This window comes from Dendrobates tinctorius, unplaced genomic scaffold, assembly GCF_039654945.1.
Source record: "Dendrobates tinctorius isolate UK_male_01 unplaced genomic scaffold, ASM3965494v1 ptg000013l, whole genome shotgun sequence".
Taxonomy (NCBI): domain Eukaryota; kingdom Metazoa; phylum Chordata; class Amphibia; order Anura; family Dendrobatidae; genus Dendrobates; species Dendrobates tinctorius.
This window is the reverse complement of record NW_027361681.1, coordinates 13,705,894-13,722,341: the sequence shown is the minus strand read 5'-3', so window position 1 is coordinate 13,722,341 and position 16,448 is coordinate 13,705,894.

Sequence of the window (16,448 nt, the reverse complement as noted above, 5' to 3'; positions counted from 1 at the left end):
TTTCTGAATTTTTTCTCTGAGGGTGGGACCGGCTCACATTGAAAGATTAAACTGTTTTGTTTTGGATAATTTGCCAGCAGGTTTGGTGTTAGGAATGCCGTGGCTTCAACATCACAACCCTATTATTGATTGGGTTTGTGGAGAAATAACCCGGTGGGGATGTAAGGCTCACAGCCTGTGTTGTAATGTAGTATCTTCTATCCCTCCTGTGAAATCGGTATCAGTGTCGTCTGTCGGTCTGGAGGGTATTCCGGAACGCCTGAAAGACTTTGAAAACGTATTTTCCGAAAGCGAGGCTGAGGCGCTTCCACCACATAGACCTTTCGATGGTGCCATTAATTTAATCCCAGGAGCCAAATTGCCCAAAGCTCGCCTGTTTAATTTGTCCGGGCCTGAGTGCCAAGCTATGAAGGACTGTATTTCTGAAAGTCTCCGCATGGGGCATATTCGGCCTTCTGTGTCACCTGTGGTGGTAGGTTTTTTTGTTATAAAGAAAGATGGTGGATTGCGGCCGTGCCTCGACTTTCGGGAATTAGATAAAATTACGGTGAGAAATATATATCCCCTTCCTCTTATTCCGGTCCTATGTAATTAACTTACTGGGGCTAAATGGTCCTCCAAGCTTGATCTTCAAGGGGCTTATAACCTCATAAGTGTCTGGGAAGGGGATGAATGGAAAACTTCCTTCCTCACGACCGAGTGTCTGTTTGAAAACTTGGTCATGCCCTTCGGTCTCACTAACGCTCCTGCTAATTTCCAGAATTTCATTAATGTTATTTTCTCTGACTTAATTGGGGGTTTTGTAGTAATCTAGCTGGATGACATTTTAGTGTATTCTTCTGACAGCCAGTCTCATTTGCACTATCTGCGTATGGTTCTTACGAGACTCAGGGAAAATCATTTGCATGCCAAACTGGAGAAATGTTCTTTTTTCATTCAAGAATTGTCCTTTGTGGGTTTGATTGTATCCAGGGATGGATTCCGTATGGATCCAGGGAAGGTTCAGGCCATTACAGATTGGATGCAACCTCGTGATTTGTAGGGGTTGCAACCATTTTTGGGCTTTGCAAATTATTACAGAAAGTTTATTAAGGGTTTTTTGCAGGTGGTTAAGCCCTTGACTGATCTCACGCACAAGGGGGCTGATGTGAGGAATTGGTCCGTCACTGCAAAAAATTATTTTCTGGCTTTGAAAAAATGTTTTTCTTCCGCTCCTGTATTGGTTCTGCCTGATTCGTCAAGACCTTCTATTGTGGAGGTCAACACGTCTGAAGTGGGGTGTGGGCAGTCTTATCTCAAGGTCCTTCTACCCTTACTAACTTTAAACCTTGTGCCTTCTTTTCTAGAAAATTCTCTTCCGCAGAGAGAAATTATGATGTGGGCAATAGGCATCTGTTGACTATCAAACTGGCCTTTGAAGAATGGAGACATTTTTAGGAAGGGGCTATTCACTCCATTACCGTAATCACGGATCACAAAAATTTAGCCTATATTGAGTCTGCCAAGAGATTGACCCCCAGACAGGCTCGAAGGGTGCTGGTTTTTTCCCGTTTTCATTTTACTATTATGTTCCGCCCGGGATCCAAAAATATTAAGGCGGATGCCTTGTCCTGAAGATTTGATCCCGTGTCTCCTCCCGAACCTCCATCCTCCATTCTTCAGGCAAGGGTGGTTGTGGCCGAAATCTCATCTGAATTAGAGAGAGAGGTTTTGCAGGCGCTGGCTCCCAGGGGTAAACCCTTAAGTAAATTATTTGTACCAGAACATTTCCGTCTCAGACTTCTCTGGGATTTTCATGATTCAGCATTGAGTGCCCATCCTGGGGTTTCGGTCACCCGGGGGGCTGTTGCTAGGAGTTTATGGTGGCCCTCTATGATAACAGTTGTTAAAAATTTGTGTCTGCCTGTCGGGTTTGCGTCCGTTCAAAAAATTCTCATTGCCGGTCGGGGAATTGGTGCCTTTGCCAATTCCGGATAGACCATTGACACATTTGTCCAGGGACTTTATCACTAATTTTCCTCTTTCCAGTGGCAACTCTGTGGTGTGGGTGGTGGTGGACAGGTTCTCCAAACAGGTCCATTTTGTACCTCTGTCCACTTTACCGTCTGCTGAGACTTTGGCTAGCTTGTTTATACAACATGTGGTCCGGCTGCATGGCACCCAGGTGAATATTGTGCCGACAGAGGTGTGCAGTTTGTGGCCAGATTTTGGAGGGTTTTTTGCAAGAAGTTGGGGGTTACATTATCTTTTTCCTCTGCTTATCACCCGGAGTCCAACGGACAGACTGAATGCACGAATCAGTCTCTGGAGCAAATTCTAAGAATCTTACCCTCTGCCAGACAGGAGGACTGGTGTGAGGTATTACCCTTGGCAGAATTTGTGTTCAACAGCCGTGTGAGTCAGTCTACGGGGAAATCTCCCTTTCTGGTCAACTATGGGTTCAATCTGCATTTCGGGGAATTTTCTCATATGGATACCGGTTGCCCTGGGGCTGAGGGTATGGTTCAACGTTTGAGAACTCTTTGGAGCGACGTTCAGAGTAACATCTCCAAGGCCCAGGAAAGATACAAACGGTTTGCAGATAGGAGTAGGGGGTCAGGTCCAGTATTCGTTGTGGGGGATAAGGTGTGGTTGTCCACTCGCAATATCAAACTCAAGGTACCCTCGATGAAGCTGGGACCTAAGTTTATTGGGCCTTACAAAGTGGTGGAAAGGGTCAATCCTGTGGCCTACAGGTTACAGTTGCCCACTTCCTTTAAAATATCTGATGTCTTTCATAGGTCGCTCTTAAAACCGGTGGGGGCAGTCGAGGAAGATCCCTCATCCGGTATTCCGCCAGTATTGGTGAAGGGGCAGCTGGAGTATGAGGTGGGTCGCATTATTAATTCACGGGTAGTGCGCCAGAATCTCCAGTATTTTGTACATTGGAAGGGGTATGCTCTGGAAGATCGGTCATGGTTTCCAGCCAGTTTGGTGCATGCTGATTGACTGGTCTGGGTTTTTCATGCCAGGCATCTGGAGAAGCCTGGGGGTCCAGTGGCTCCCCGTTGAAAGGGTGGTACTGTGGTACTGTCATGGCTGTGGATTGGGTTCTCTCCCGATCCTCACAGGGCTAATTGTCTTTGGCCTCCTTTTGGATCTGGGAGGGACATATATACCCACACCAGGCTTAGGTTCCCTGTCAGTTATACTTATGCCCTCGGCTGTGTGTGTTGACCCTCGTGTGCCTGTGGGTTACCCTCCCAGGGCTGTGGGGTACTCGGTACCGGGCCGGTATCAGTGGGACATGTCACAGCAGCGGTGACCCGGACTGTGGCCCTGGGCACCCAATTAATAGGGGAAGATGTGAATGGTGGAATGTAGTTAGATGAATAGTTCGTGACATCACCTGTGGTGTTCGGCAAGGGTGGTGTTAAGCGGACGCTGCAGACAGATCCTCCGGGACAGATGGTGTGGTGCAGCAATGATGTTATAGCCCTCCACAGGCAGGGCTGTTGTCCCAGGGCAGTGTAGATGTGGAGACACTGAGATGGTGTAGTGTCTGACGCAGGGGATGTAGCAGTGCTAGGCGGACGGACGCAGGAAGGAATGGAGGACACCAGGGCATGTAGTTCCAAAACTTTACTCACAGTCTGTAGTGCCCGCTTCTGTGCCGTGTCCTCCGGGTCAGGGACTCAGTCAACCTCCAGGCAAGATGGAATGCTCCCTTCCAACACTCCGCCAACTTATGTGCCTTTTCTGAACGTCTCCTCTATAGTGCCTTTAAGTGTGAAGATCTCCTAGTACTGAGTTACACTGGAGTTCCTCCTAACCGATTTTCCCAAGAACTCTACTTGTACGGCAGACAGCTGTAGCCTGCTTCGGGGGACTCTCTACTCCTGAGTCCCGGCTCTCTAACCGTGTTGCTGTTGTGCCCCCAAGTCTTAGATGGGAGTAGTGCATTTACAGCCCACTACTCCACCGGTGTCTGCTGCAGAACCATTAGTATTCATACAACCTCGGGGACCGGGCCCCGGCCTTGCGCTTAGAACTTCTAGGCAGGGTTCTTCCTCTAACCCACGTCCTCTGTGTTCCCTTTTACTCCTACGTTCCGTACTTGTCTTTCCCTTCTATGGAAGCTCAGGCTTCGGTTCAATGTCTTTCTCCTTCTTTCCTTTCCTGTGCCAGCTGGCTCAGATCACTGAGGCAGCTGCAGCACTCCTTCCTCCATCCCTCTTCCAGGGATCCCCACTCCTCTCCGAGTGGCTTCAACCTCTGAACTCAACTGAACCTCAATCCTGGAATCGTCCCGCTCTTTTATATGTATTCTCAACTCCACCCACCTCCCAGCAAATTTAGTGTTCCAAGCAGGAAACCACCAAAAGTGCTCTGCTTCTCTCCAAGCAAGGAGCCGCAATGTGGTTTTGCTGAACTACTCTATTGTGTGGGGTGCGAGTGTTGGAGCGTGGTCAGGAGCCTCCAACTTACCTGAATGGTGGGGCACCACACCTTAGGAGAAGGTGCAGTACCTTTGTGGCGACTAAGCCTCAGGGGCGCCACACCTGTGCTTTGAACCTGCTTTTGTGCTTGATCTTTTGGCTCTGACCTGGTTTGTCCCTTTGATTGTGATTTGGTATTCTGTCTCAGTACTGTTTGTTTGCTTGCTTGTTTGGTATATTGACTCTTGCCTGGCTTCTTGACTACCCACTCTGTCTTTCCCCTCTGGTGCCGCTACCTTATCTCTGGTTCTGACCTTGGCCTGGTCCTGTTTACGTTCCTGACTGTTCCCCCTGGTAATGGTGTCATCCTCTGGTTGTTACCTCCGCCTGTTCAACAGCTCTCCTTCTTTCCCCTTTGGAGCTTAGCTCTCCTCCGGAGCTCCGGCAGTGGTCTTGGCCCTGGTCACTCCCCCCAACGGTCACGTGCTTCAGGTCTTGTCCACAGGAAGCACATCTCATTGCCACCACCGCTCCACCTCTCTGGAATTCTAAACCGACCCCGGAATCTGTCATTCTTGGCACTCGCACCGGGCTAGTCTGTAAGTACTGTGCAAAGTGCATGATGTCAGGCGCTGGTATGCCGTATGGATGAGGGGAGAGGAAAACCTTCCCAGATCAAAGGGTACAAATGCACAGCCTCCTGTAGCTGATTTTCCAGGCAAAAGATAACTTCCTAATCGAGCATCCTAGATTTATGCTTTTCTCTGGCTGACCTAAGGGATTTAAGGGATTCAGAAAGAGAATTGGAGGGATCCAATGGCTGGATATCCTTAAAGACAAAAATGTCCAGGAAGGATGGGAAATCTTGAAAAATGAAATTCTCAAAGCACAGTTGTTAACAATTCCGAAAAGAGGGAAGAATAGGAAGCATTTAAGGAAACCAGGATGGATGAACACAGAACTTAAGCACATGCTAAAAAGGAAGAAAAAAATGTTTATAAAATGGAAAGAGGGAGGCATATCTAAAGAAGAATATAATGCTGTCTGCAGAACCTGCAGGGCACAAATCAGATTAGCTAAAGCTGAAAATGAACTGAGGCTTGCAAGAGATGTCAAAAGCAATAATAAAGGATTTTGGGGATATGTCAAAAGTAAAAGAAAAGTCAAAGATGCTATAGGATTTTTACAGGATGAAAATGATGAAATGGTAAGACAGGATGTTGAGAAGGCTGAACTTTTAAATTCCTATTTTGCATCTGTTTTCTCTCAGAAAGGAAATGCAACATCAACTGTTATTCACTGTCCTATTAAGGGAATAGAAGAATCCAGGATATCTATAAACAGAAAGATAGTGAGGAAACACTTAGCTAACCTAAATGAATTCAAGTCTCCAGGTCCAGATGAATTACACCCCAGAGTACTGAAGGAGATAGCAGAAGAAATTTTTGAACCCCTCTCCATAATCTTTGAAAATTCTTGGAGAACAGGAGAAGTGCCAGAAGACTGGAGAAGAGCAAATGTTGTTCCTATCTTCAAAAAGGGGAAGAAGGTGGACCCAGGCAACTATAGGCCGGTGAGTCTGACTTCTATACCAGGAAAGATCTTTGAACAAATTATTAAACAACATGTATGTCAATACCTGGATAAGAATGAAGTGATTAAACAGAGTCAGCATGGGTTTGTAACTAATAAGTCATGTCAGACTAACTTAATTTCCTTCTATGACGGTATCACTGATTGGGTGGATCAAGGAAATGCTGTAGATATAGTATATTTTGACTTCAGCAAAGCATTTGACAAAGTCTCTCATACAATCCTTATTGAAAAAATGACTAAGTATGGAATGGACAAGGCAACTGTTAGGTGGATTCATAACTGGCTTAGTGATCGGACCCAAAGAGTGGTCGTAAATGGCTGCACATCCAGTTGGAAGAATGTCTCAAGTGGGGTACCACAGGGCTCTGTCCTGGGCCCTGTATTGTTCAACATCTTTATCAACGATTTAGATGAAGGAATTGAGGGTAAACTGATTAAATTTGCTGATGACACAAAGCTAGGAGGGATAGCTAATACTAGAGAAGAGAGAGAGAGGATTCAAAAAGATTTAAATAAACTGGAGAAGTGGGCAGCAACTAACAGAATGGTTTTTAACAGGGAGAAATGCAAAGTACTACATCTGGGCAATAAAAATGAAAAAAGCATATATAGAATGGGAGGAATAGGGCTAAGTGACAGCACATGTGAAAAAGACTTGGGTATACTAATAGATCACAGACTGAATATGAGTCAACAGTGTGATGCAGCAGCAAAAAAGGCAAATGCAATTCTAGGATGTATTAACAGAAGCATACAGTCTAGATCACGTGAAGTCATTATTTCCCTCTACTCCTCTTTGGTCAGACCTCATCTGGAATATTGTGTCCAGTTTTGGGCACCACATTTTAAAAAAGACATCAACAAACTGGAGCAAGTTCAGAAAAGAGCGACCAGAATGGTGACCGGTCTGCAAACCCTGTCTTATGAGGATAGGTTGCAGGATTTGGGAATGTTTAGTTTGCAAAAGAGAAGACTGAGAGGAGACTTAATAGCTGTCTACAAATATCTAAAGGGATGTCACATTGTAGAAGGATCAACTTTATTCTCATTTGCACAAGGAAAGACTAGAAGCAATGGTATGAAACTGAATGGGAAGAGACACAGATTAGATATTAGAAAAAACTTTTTGACAGTTAGAGTGATCAATGAGTGGAACAGGCTGCCACGAGAAGTGGTGAGTTCTCCTTCAATGGAAGTCTTCAAACAGAGGCTGGACAGACATCTGACTGGGATGATTTAGCGAATCCTGCTTTGAGCAGGGGGTTGGACCAGATGGCCCAGGAGGTCCCTTCCAACTCTACGATTCTATGATTCTATGATTCTATGACCTCACTGTGGGGGCTGAGTCAGAGAATGCACACCCATTTTGGAAAGTTATTAAAAATTTCTAGTTGCCATATCTCTGGATGGGGAGCTCGCAGAGTGACAACAGAGGTATCATATGTATCAGAAGTCACCAAACGCTGCTTTGAATAGCTTAAATTATGCTGATTCTGGAAATATATTTGTCCTGTCCCTATGATTATTCTGCGTTATTAAATTTGAGTTTGAATGAACAAAGAAACGTGTTTTAAACAGAGCTGGATTTAACTGGTCAGGAGCGCACATTACTCAAAGCTGCAGGGAATGGAGAGTGGACATTCCAACAGGGAGAAAGAGGGGGGCTGGTGCAGCGGGGATGTTTGTGAGCTGTGCCTGCACATGGGGCTTCGTGTGTACACAGCACAACCTACTGGGAGGGGGTAGTGGAGCAGCATGAGCGCTGGAAGTGTTAGGCCTCTTTCACACATCAGGTTTTCGCCGTCAGGCGCGATCCGGCGCTTTTGACAGAAACCGGATCCGGCGAAATGCAATGCCGGATCCGTTTTCCCCCCCATTGACTTGCATTTGCGCCGGATCGCGCCGGATGGCCATGCGTTTCATCCGGTTTTCGCCGGATCCAGCAATGTGTCGCGATCCGGCGTCTGGAAAAAACGGCTACTGTAACGTTTTTTGTCTCCGGCAAAAAAGCCTGACACGCCGGATCCAGCGCGTCCGGCTTTTTCACACAATGAAAGCCTATGAGCGCCGCAATGCGCCTGATCCGGCGAAAGCCGGATCCGGTGGCCGGATCCGTTTTTTTTGGTCTGAGCATGCTCAGTAGCTCTGCCCACAAGACATATATAAAAGCAAGACAGTGGGACCCACAGCCACACCCAACATGCCACCCAAGAAAGCAACCAAGCGCAGCAGGAGAAGGCAGGAGACCACTGCAGCACCATCAGCACCACCACCACCCCAAATGGAGCAGCAAATGGAATATGCTGAGGAGGGGAGGCCAGCAGCAGATGAGAGACGGTAATTATCAAATCCCCCATTCCTCCAAACTAGGGCTATTGAATATCAAGATATTCATTGGCCCTTTGTTTCTCTTTATTCAACAGCCGCCCAATAGATGCAGCAGCAGCAGCAATGGCAGCAGCTGGAACACCACCCACAGGCATGGAGTGTGGCCACCAGGAAGACAGCACATCATCTTCTGGGAGCCCTCCCTCGCATCGTCAGCGTTTGACGGTAAGTTTTTATTTCCAAAATCCATCATCTCTGTAATATATGTCTATTCATTGCCTTTTATTTCAAAACAGGATTCACAAGATGAAGAGGAGCTCCCAGAAGAAGAAGGAAGGGGTGGACAGACACTTGGAGTGGGCTCACAATTGGTAAGTTTTTTGCATCAAACGCAGAAACACAACATCACACTACACACAACACATAGAAAACAATGTTCTGCAGACCACACACAGCAAACAAATGCCTACATCCAAAGACATAACATTTTTTGTTTTCTTCTCTAGTCTTCCCAATCTGGTGCTCGGCCAAGAGGTCCTCGCAGTGCCTCCCAGGGTCGTCGGCGACAGCAACGCGGCGGTCACCAGCGTGTAAGTATAAATATTTTTGCTTTGTTTTTTGCACTTTTTATTTCATTTCTTTTGTGGAGGCTAATTATGTTATTTTTGTCTTTTTCTTTAACAGCCTTCACAGCGTGCTCCCGACGCTGACGGTGAGGATGGAGGACTCGATGTGGACCACCTCATCGATCTCGTCAGAGAAAGGGAGCCGCTCTGGAATATGGCTGACCGTCGCCACGCTGACCTTATCGTTACCCGACGACTCTGGGAGGAAATCTGTTCGCTCCTTGTGGACCGCTGGGAGGACCTCGATGTTCGGGCCCAGATTAAAGAGCGTAAGTATATACAGTACCGGTTGCTTGATGTAAACCAGTGTTTCCCGAACTCCAGTCCTCGTGGTCCCCACGGATCATGTGTTCAGGATTTCTATTTACTATGGAAATCCTGAAAACATGACCCCTGGGGACCATGAGGACTGGAGTTTGTGAAACACTGATGTTGTATACTAACCACTCCTTTCTCGTTTCAGGGAACAGAATTGTGAATCGGTGGCGGTCTGTGAGGGATCGTTTCAAGAAGTAGTTCAATAAAGAGATGCGGGCCCCGAGTGGATCTGGAGGACGCAGGAGCAAGTACAAGTACGCACAAGCCCTGTCGTTCCTCCGGGAAACAATGGTCACTAGAAGGTAAATATTACACACCACATGTGAAAAAAAATGTTAGATGTAACTTTTTTTTTTCAGCCAGGGCCATACCATGTCAGTATTTTAATTGTTTTTTTTTCTCTTTATTCCACAGCACGGTGAGCAGCACTCGGGAGCCTGCACGATTGGACCCTTCTGAGGCGATCCCTGAGGAGACCGGCACCGAGGGACACTTCGACCGCCCCGGTACATCTGCACCTTCCCAGCCTTCCCACACATTCGACCCATCTGTCTCATCCACCAGCACAGGAGCATCGTGGCCGCCTACATTACATGAAGCTGCTGGTGAGGAGATCGCTTTCCCTTTACCCCACCCTTCTGCCCCTGCCACCTCTAGTACACCTGCGGGTACTGGGCGGCAGCGGCAGAGGGGTCAGGAAAAGACTTATGTGCCAGAGTTCTTGCATCTGAATGCATCTTTCCAGAACTGTCTAAAAGTCTTGTCAGAGCAAATCTCCGCAGGCTTTCAGCAGATCAACTCCAGCATTCTGGAGGTGAAGACACTTCTGCAAACCATGCATTCAGAAGCAAGATCTTCGCCAAACCACACCTTTTTCAGGTCTGTTGTGGAGCGCATGGCAACACTATCTCCTACCCAGCAGATGCATGTAATGCATTCGTGCCACGGTGCTCTACAGCAGGTTACCTCCCAACCTCCACCTCCCACCACTGTAGTTCCTCCACCTGCACCCCCTCCAGCCACTTTCCATCCTCCCCCTCCTATTACATCTGCACCCCTTCCAGCCACTTTCCATCCTCCCCCTCCTATTACATCTGCACCCCCTCCAGCCACTTTCCATCCTCCCCCTCCTATTACATACCAGCAACCTCACCAGTACCAGCAACCTTCCCAGTACCAGCAACCTCCCCAGTACCAGACATCTCCCCACTTCCAGCAACCTGCCCCGTACCAAACTCCTTCCCCGTACCAAACTCCTTCCCCGTACCAAACTCCTTCCCCATACAACTTTCCATCAACATCATCTGCTCCTACAGTCCCTGCCCAACCCTCCACTCCACCGCCCACCACCTCTTCTGCCTCCCACATGTCCACCCATTCTGTAGCTTTTTCCACACCATCACCTCTAACTGTTCCTTCCCCACCACGATCCCAGTCCTCTCTCCACACTCCCATTGTCGAAGTGTCCCGCAGCCCCTCCAGCAGTATTTCCACCCCACACTACACCGAGTTATAATGTTTTTTTGTAATAAAAATGCCCATTTGGTTGGTTTCAAACCTTTATTAAAAAAGTTTTTTTAACTTTAAAAACAGTTTACACAAAAAAAAATATTTTAAATAAAAGTTAAATTATTGTTTACACTGGTTGTCTGTCATTTCTTTCTGCGGCGAAATATGTTTAAAAAAAGGTTAAATACAGGGTATTTAAAAGGTAAAAAGGTATTCAAAACCAGGTATATAACTGTGGGTAAATTTTAGCTTTTTGCCACAGTTGTGTTCCTGGTTGTGTTTGAAGCAAAGTATTTCACCTGAAAAGTTGTGTTTATTGTTGGTGATTTCCTAACAATGTACACAACTTTTGTTAAAAGGTGAAATACTTTGCATAAAACACAACCAGGTACACACCTGTGGCCTAAAGCTAAAAATAGTAAGACCATGACAAGATAGCCAACTTTGGTTGGCAAAGGTATATACTGTTGTTCCAGAAGGTACACAAGTTTGGTTAGGGCACAAATCTTTCACACTCTGTCATCCTGCCAGTGTACTCTGCCTTGAGGTGACATAAAGTATAGTGCAAAATTGTCCCTCATTACTGAAACCGTCACAGAACTTCTAGTGGTAATATTTCCAATGACAACATCCATCTTCGCCAGTAACTTGCTCTTCTCTCCAACCTGCACTTTCTCCTCTACAACCTGTCAAAGAAGGGCTGTAGGAACATGCTATATATAGTTTTCCAGTAGCCAATCCCGTTCGGAAGGCCACAAGGGTCAATTTTAAAAACCAGATCCGGCGTAATCCGTCGAAAAACGGATAGAAAAACGGATGAGACGGATCCGGTTTTGTCTGTCAAGAACAAGACGGATCCGGCAGAAAACCGGATCCGGCACATCAGGTTTTACAAAACATTTGCCGGATCCGGCACGACGCCGAAAACCTGATGTGTGAAAGTAGCCTTAGGTGTCAGGTTCCTGCCACTGCACAGCAGGAATCCAGAGCCTTGCACCCAGCGGTCTCCCATTCTTCTTCGGCCGCAGTGGAACCTGCTCAGCAGATTCATTGGTCCCGACGCTCTACCCAGGGACAACTCCGTGGGCTTGCTTGTTGCTGCCTCCTCTGGCACAGCTATGACAATGCAGGCTGCTCAGCAGCGAGATTCTCCAGGGACTAAGTCCTCATGTCTGGCCACTGATCATGCCCGTGGAGTGATCTCCCATTGGAGATCGAGGGTCACGTGCTCAGGTCCTGCTTGTGTTCGGATTGGCCCATCCAAGAAGCCAGGAAGGTCCCGGACGCCCGTGGCTATAAAAGTTTTGCATGGCCGCTCGCCCATGCGCTAGGATAGACTGTATTTACAGACTATAAGGTGTGAGAGATGTATGCACGTATGAATGTATCTGGTGACTGACTCATTATGAAACCCCTACCCTTGGTACGCATGTGTTGTGCAGCCTAGCCTGCTAGCGCCAAGGCTTAGGTGTAGGTAGCTCAGGGTTTGAGTCAGACATTGGTCCTCACCAGTGATCCAGCACACCTCAGTGCACGTGCTCCACACTCCACTGCCAGCGTCTTTAGCGGCGCTCGTGGCAGCGACGCCACGCACTTAGTGGGCCTAGAGGGGCTCTAACCCCTTGTCCTTGTGGTAGCGTTCTGTGGCCGTACACTGTGCGCTCTTTTAGCCAAGCTCTGTGAGCAAAAACAGGCTCCGGCGTTTATGTTCAGCGGTAGTGCGGCTCTGTGAAGCAACAGAGTCCGCCCCCATACACACCGGGTGACGATAACCCGCGTGTGTTTCATATAGCATCCGCCATTACTGAGCAGCAGGTTACCACCCCTGCACGGTGGACCCCGGGCTGCGAACACATCTTATTACCATCTTTATTATTTGGTGCGTTTCGCCAGCTTTAACATTATCCTAGCGCCAGGGTCTGGCTAGTAATGGCGGATGAACAGCGACTGCTGCAGTACATCCGGCAGCTGCAGGGCAGGTTGGCGGCTCTCGAGCGTTCAGCCTCAGCTGCGGATGTTACTGCGGTCGCTGTTCAGGCAGCCACAGAGGCTGTCCCCCGTGTGACCACAGCCATCCCTGCCCCGACTTTGTCCCGCCTCCCGCTGCCCGAGAAGTTCTCGGGTGATAGTGCTTCTTGTAGGGGTTTCGTAAGCCAGTGCTCTATACAGCTGGAGCTGCTGGCCGCACGATTCCCCTCTGAGTGGGCAAAAGTGGGATTTATTATTTCCCTCTTGTCGGGCAGGGCTCTGGAGTGGGCCACACCACTGTGGGAGCGTGGTGATCATGTGGTGCAGACTGTCTCGTGGTTCTTGGACACTCTGAAGCAGGTCTTCCTGGGACCACGAGTCACCCAAGACACCGCGCTCTGGCTGCTGGCATTGTCACAGGGCTCATCCATGCTCAGCCACTTTGCCATCCAGTTCCGGACGCTGGCCTCAGAGTTAGAGTGGCCAGGTAAGGTCCTCATTCCGGCATTCTGGAGAGGTTTGGCTGGCCATGTGAAAGACGCTCTGGCCACCAGAGAGATTCCCGCTACACTGGAGGAGCTTATCACTGTCTCCACCCGTATTGATCTTCGCTTCGCTGAGCGAAGGTTGGAGCGGGCCCAGTGTAGGCCGAGGTTTAGGTTGGCACCTAGTTTTGCTAAACCTCTGGAATCTTCCGATCAGGCGTCCGAGCGTCAAGGGGCTTCCACTGAGGGATCCAGGCCCCGGTTGGCTCGAGCTCCTGTGAGCTGTCATGTTTGCAAGCAGTCCGGTCACCTTGCCATCCGGTGCCCACAGCAGCTGGGAGAACGCTCACGCCTAGTGGCCGTAGGAGGCGGCGCACTAGAATTAGCGGCGTTTTCCTCCAAGCTGTCCTTTAAGGGGACACTTGAGTTTGATTCTTCCACTCTGGCGGTGGAGGTTTGCGTGGATTCCGGAGCAGAGGGCAATTTTATGTCGTCAGCCTTCGCTCAACAGCACGCTATACCCCTGTTTATGATGTCTACACCAGTCACCGTCAGAGTGGTGAACGGCGCCACTCTACCCTCACAGATAACCCACCAGACCGCCCCCTTGTTACTCTCTATGGCTTCATCTCATCAGGAGACGATATTACTCCTCGTCATGCCCGAGGGTATTGACCAGGTACTTCTAGGGGTCCCCTGGTTGTGGTACCACTCCCCCCATATAGAGTGGTCCTCAGGGAGGATTATTGGGTGGAGTAAATCATGGGAGGGTAGATGTCTGAGGGAGTGCGTTCAGGTTGTCTCCACCGAGGTTCCCACAGATCTCTCCTCGCTCCCCAAACACTATCGACAGTATGAGGACGTGTTCTCCAAAAAGGCGGCGGAGACCCTTCCACCGCATCGCGCCTATGACTGTCCTATTGACCTCTTGCCTGGTGCTGAGCCTCCCCGGGGTCGAGTCTATCCCCTATCTCCCCCGGCGACAGAGGCCATGTCTCAATACATCAGGGAGAATCTGGCAAGAGGATTCATTAGGAAGTCAGTGTCACCTTGTGGGGGCGGGATTCTTCTTCGTCCAGAAGAAGAGTGGTGAACTACGTCCTTGCATTGATTACAGGGATCTTAACGCCATCACCGTTAAGAATAAGTATCCTCTGCCCCTGATATCAGAGCTGTTTGATAGGCTACGGGGAGCGAGGGTGTTTTCCAAACTTGATCTGCGGGGGGGCTTACAACCTGATTCGCATCCGTGATGGGGACGAATGGAAGACGGCATTTAACACCAAGGATGGGCACTATGAATATCTGGTGATGCCTTTCGGCCTCTGTAATGCCCCGGCCGTCTTCCAAGACTTTGTAAACAATATCTTCCGGAATATGCTTACCACATCGGTTTTAGTCTGTCTGGATGACATTCTAATCTACTCTCCAGATATTGACTCCCACCGGAGAGATGTTTGCAAAGTTTTTGATCGCCTGCGGGCAAACTCCCTCTATGCCAAATTGGAGAAGTGTGTGTTTGAGCAGGAGTCCTTGCCTTTCCTGGGCTATATCATCTCCGCCCGGGGATTGGCCATGGATCGTGCCAAGCTACAGGCGGTGATGGATTGGCAGGAACCCCATTCTCTCAAAGCGGTGCAGCGCTTTATGGGGTTCATAAATTACTATCTCCAATTCTTCCCCCACTTCTCGACTTTGGTAGCACCCTTGGTAGCCCTCACCAAGAAGGGTGCAAATCCCAAGTTATGGTCGGAACTCGTCTCCAAGGCCTTCTCCTCCATTAAGTCCCATTTCGCTAGCGCTCCCATTCTACATCGCCCCGATGTAGATAAGCCCTTCATTCTGGAAGTGGATGCCTCTTCCGTCGGTGCTGGAGCGGTCCTGATTCAGAGGGACACGCAAGGTCGGAAGCACCCATGCTTCTTTTTCTCCAAGACCTTCACACCGGCGGAGAGGAATTATGCCATCGGGGACAGGGAGTTGCTAGCGATGAAGTTGGCCTTCTCGGAGTGGAGACACCTCCTGGAGGGGGCGCGCCACCCTTTCCAGGTGTTCACCGACCACAAAAACTTGGTGTATTTGCAAACAGCTCAGCGGCTAAATTCTCGCCAGGCCAGATGGTCTTTGTTCTTTTCCCGGTTCCACTTCACCCTCCATTTTCTCTCCGGGGAGAAGAACGTCCAGGTTGATGCTCTTTCCCGCTCCGTGGTGTCATCGGAGGAAGAGGAGGAGGAGCCTCGGCTGATCGTCCCATCCAAGAGCCTGAGGACTGTGGCTTCGGTTGCCCTTGAGTCAGTACCTCCGGGCAAGACATTTGTCCCTACCCATCTGCGACCGGAGGTCCTCTCTTGGGCTCATTCGTCAAGGGTGGGTGGACATTTCGGGACAAAACGGACTACTGAGTTTCTGGCGAGGACGTACTGGTGGCCGCATATGGCCTGTGACGTCAGGGACTATATTCAGGCATGCGTCTCTTGCGCCCAGAATAGGTCCTCTCAGCATCGGCCCGCTGGGCTTCTTTATCTTCTGCTGGTAGCGGACAGGCCCTGGGAGATGGTCGGTATGGACTTTGTGGTGGGGCTACCCAAGTTCAGTGGCAGCACGCTCATTTGGGTTGTCACCGACCATTTCTCTAAGATGGTGCACCTGGTACCTCTCTCCCGGTTACCTTCTGCGCGAGGCCTGGCAGTGTTGTTCATTAAGCACGTTTTCCGCCTGCATGGCATGCCGGACAAGATTGTCAGTGACCGGGGTCCTCAGTTTGTGTCCCGGTTTTGGAGAGAGCTTTGTTCCCTGCTCTGCATTGAGGTGAATCTCTCCTCGGCCTATCATCCCGAGATGAACGGGTTGGTAGAGAGAGCCAACCAGACCCTGATCACATATCTTCAACATTTTGTCTCGGCCAGGCAGGACGACTGGGCATCCTTGCTGCCGTGGGCAGACTTCGCTTTGAACAATGCTGTGGCCGACTCCACCGGTCATACCCCATTCCTCCTAAATTACGGCCAGCATCCGCGCGTACCTGTGCCCCTGCCCGTGTCATCCACCGACTCCAGGGTGGCAGACTGGGCGCGGTGGAGGCAAGCGACATTTGGGACTGCACCCAGGATGCTATCCGGGCTTCCAAGGAGAGAATGAGGACCTCTGCTGACACACACCGGCGTCCTGCTCTGACTTTTGCCCCTGGCGACTTGGTGTGG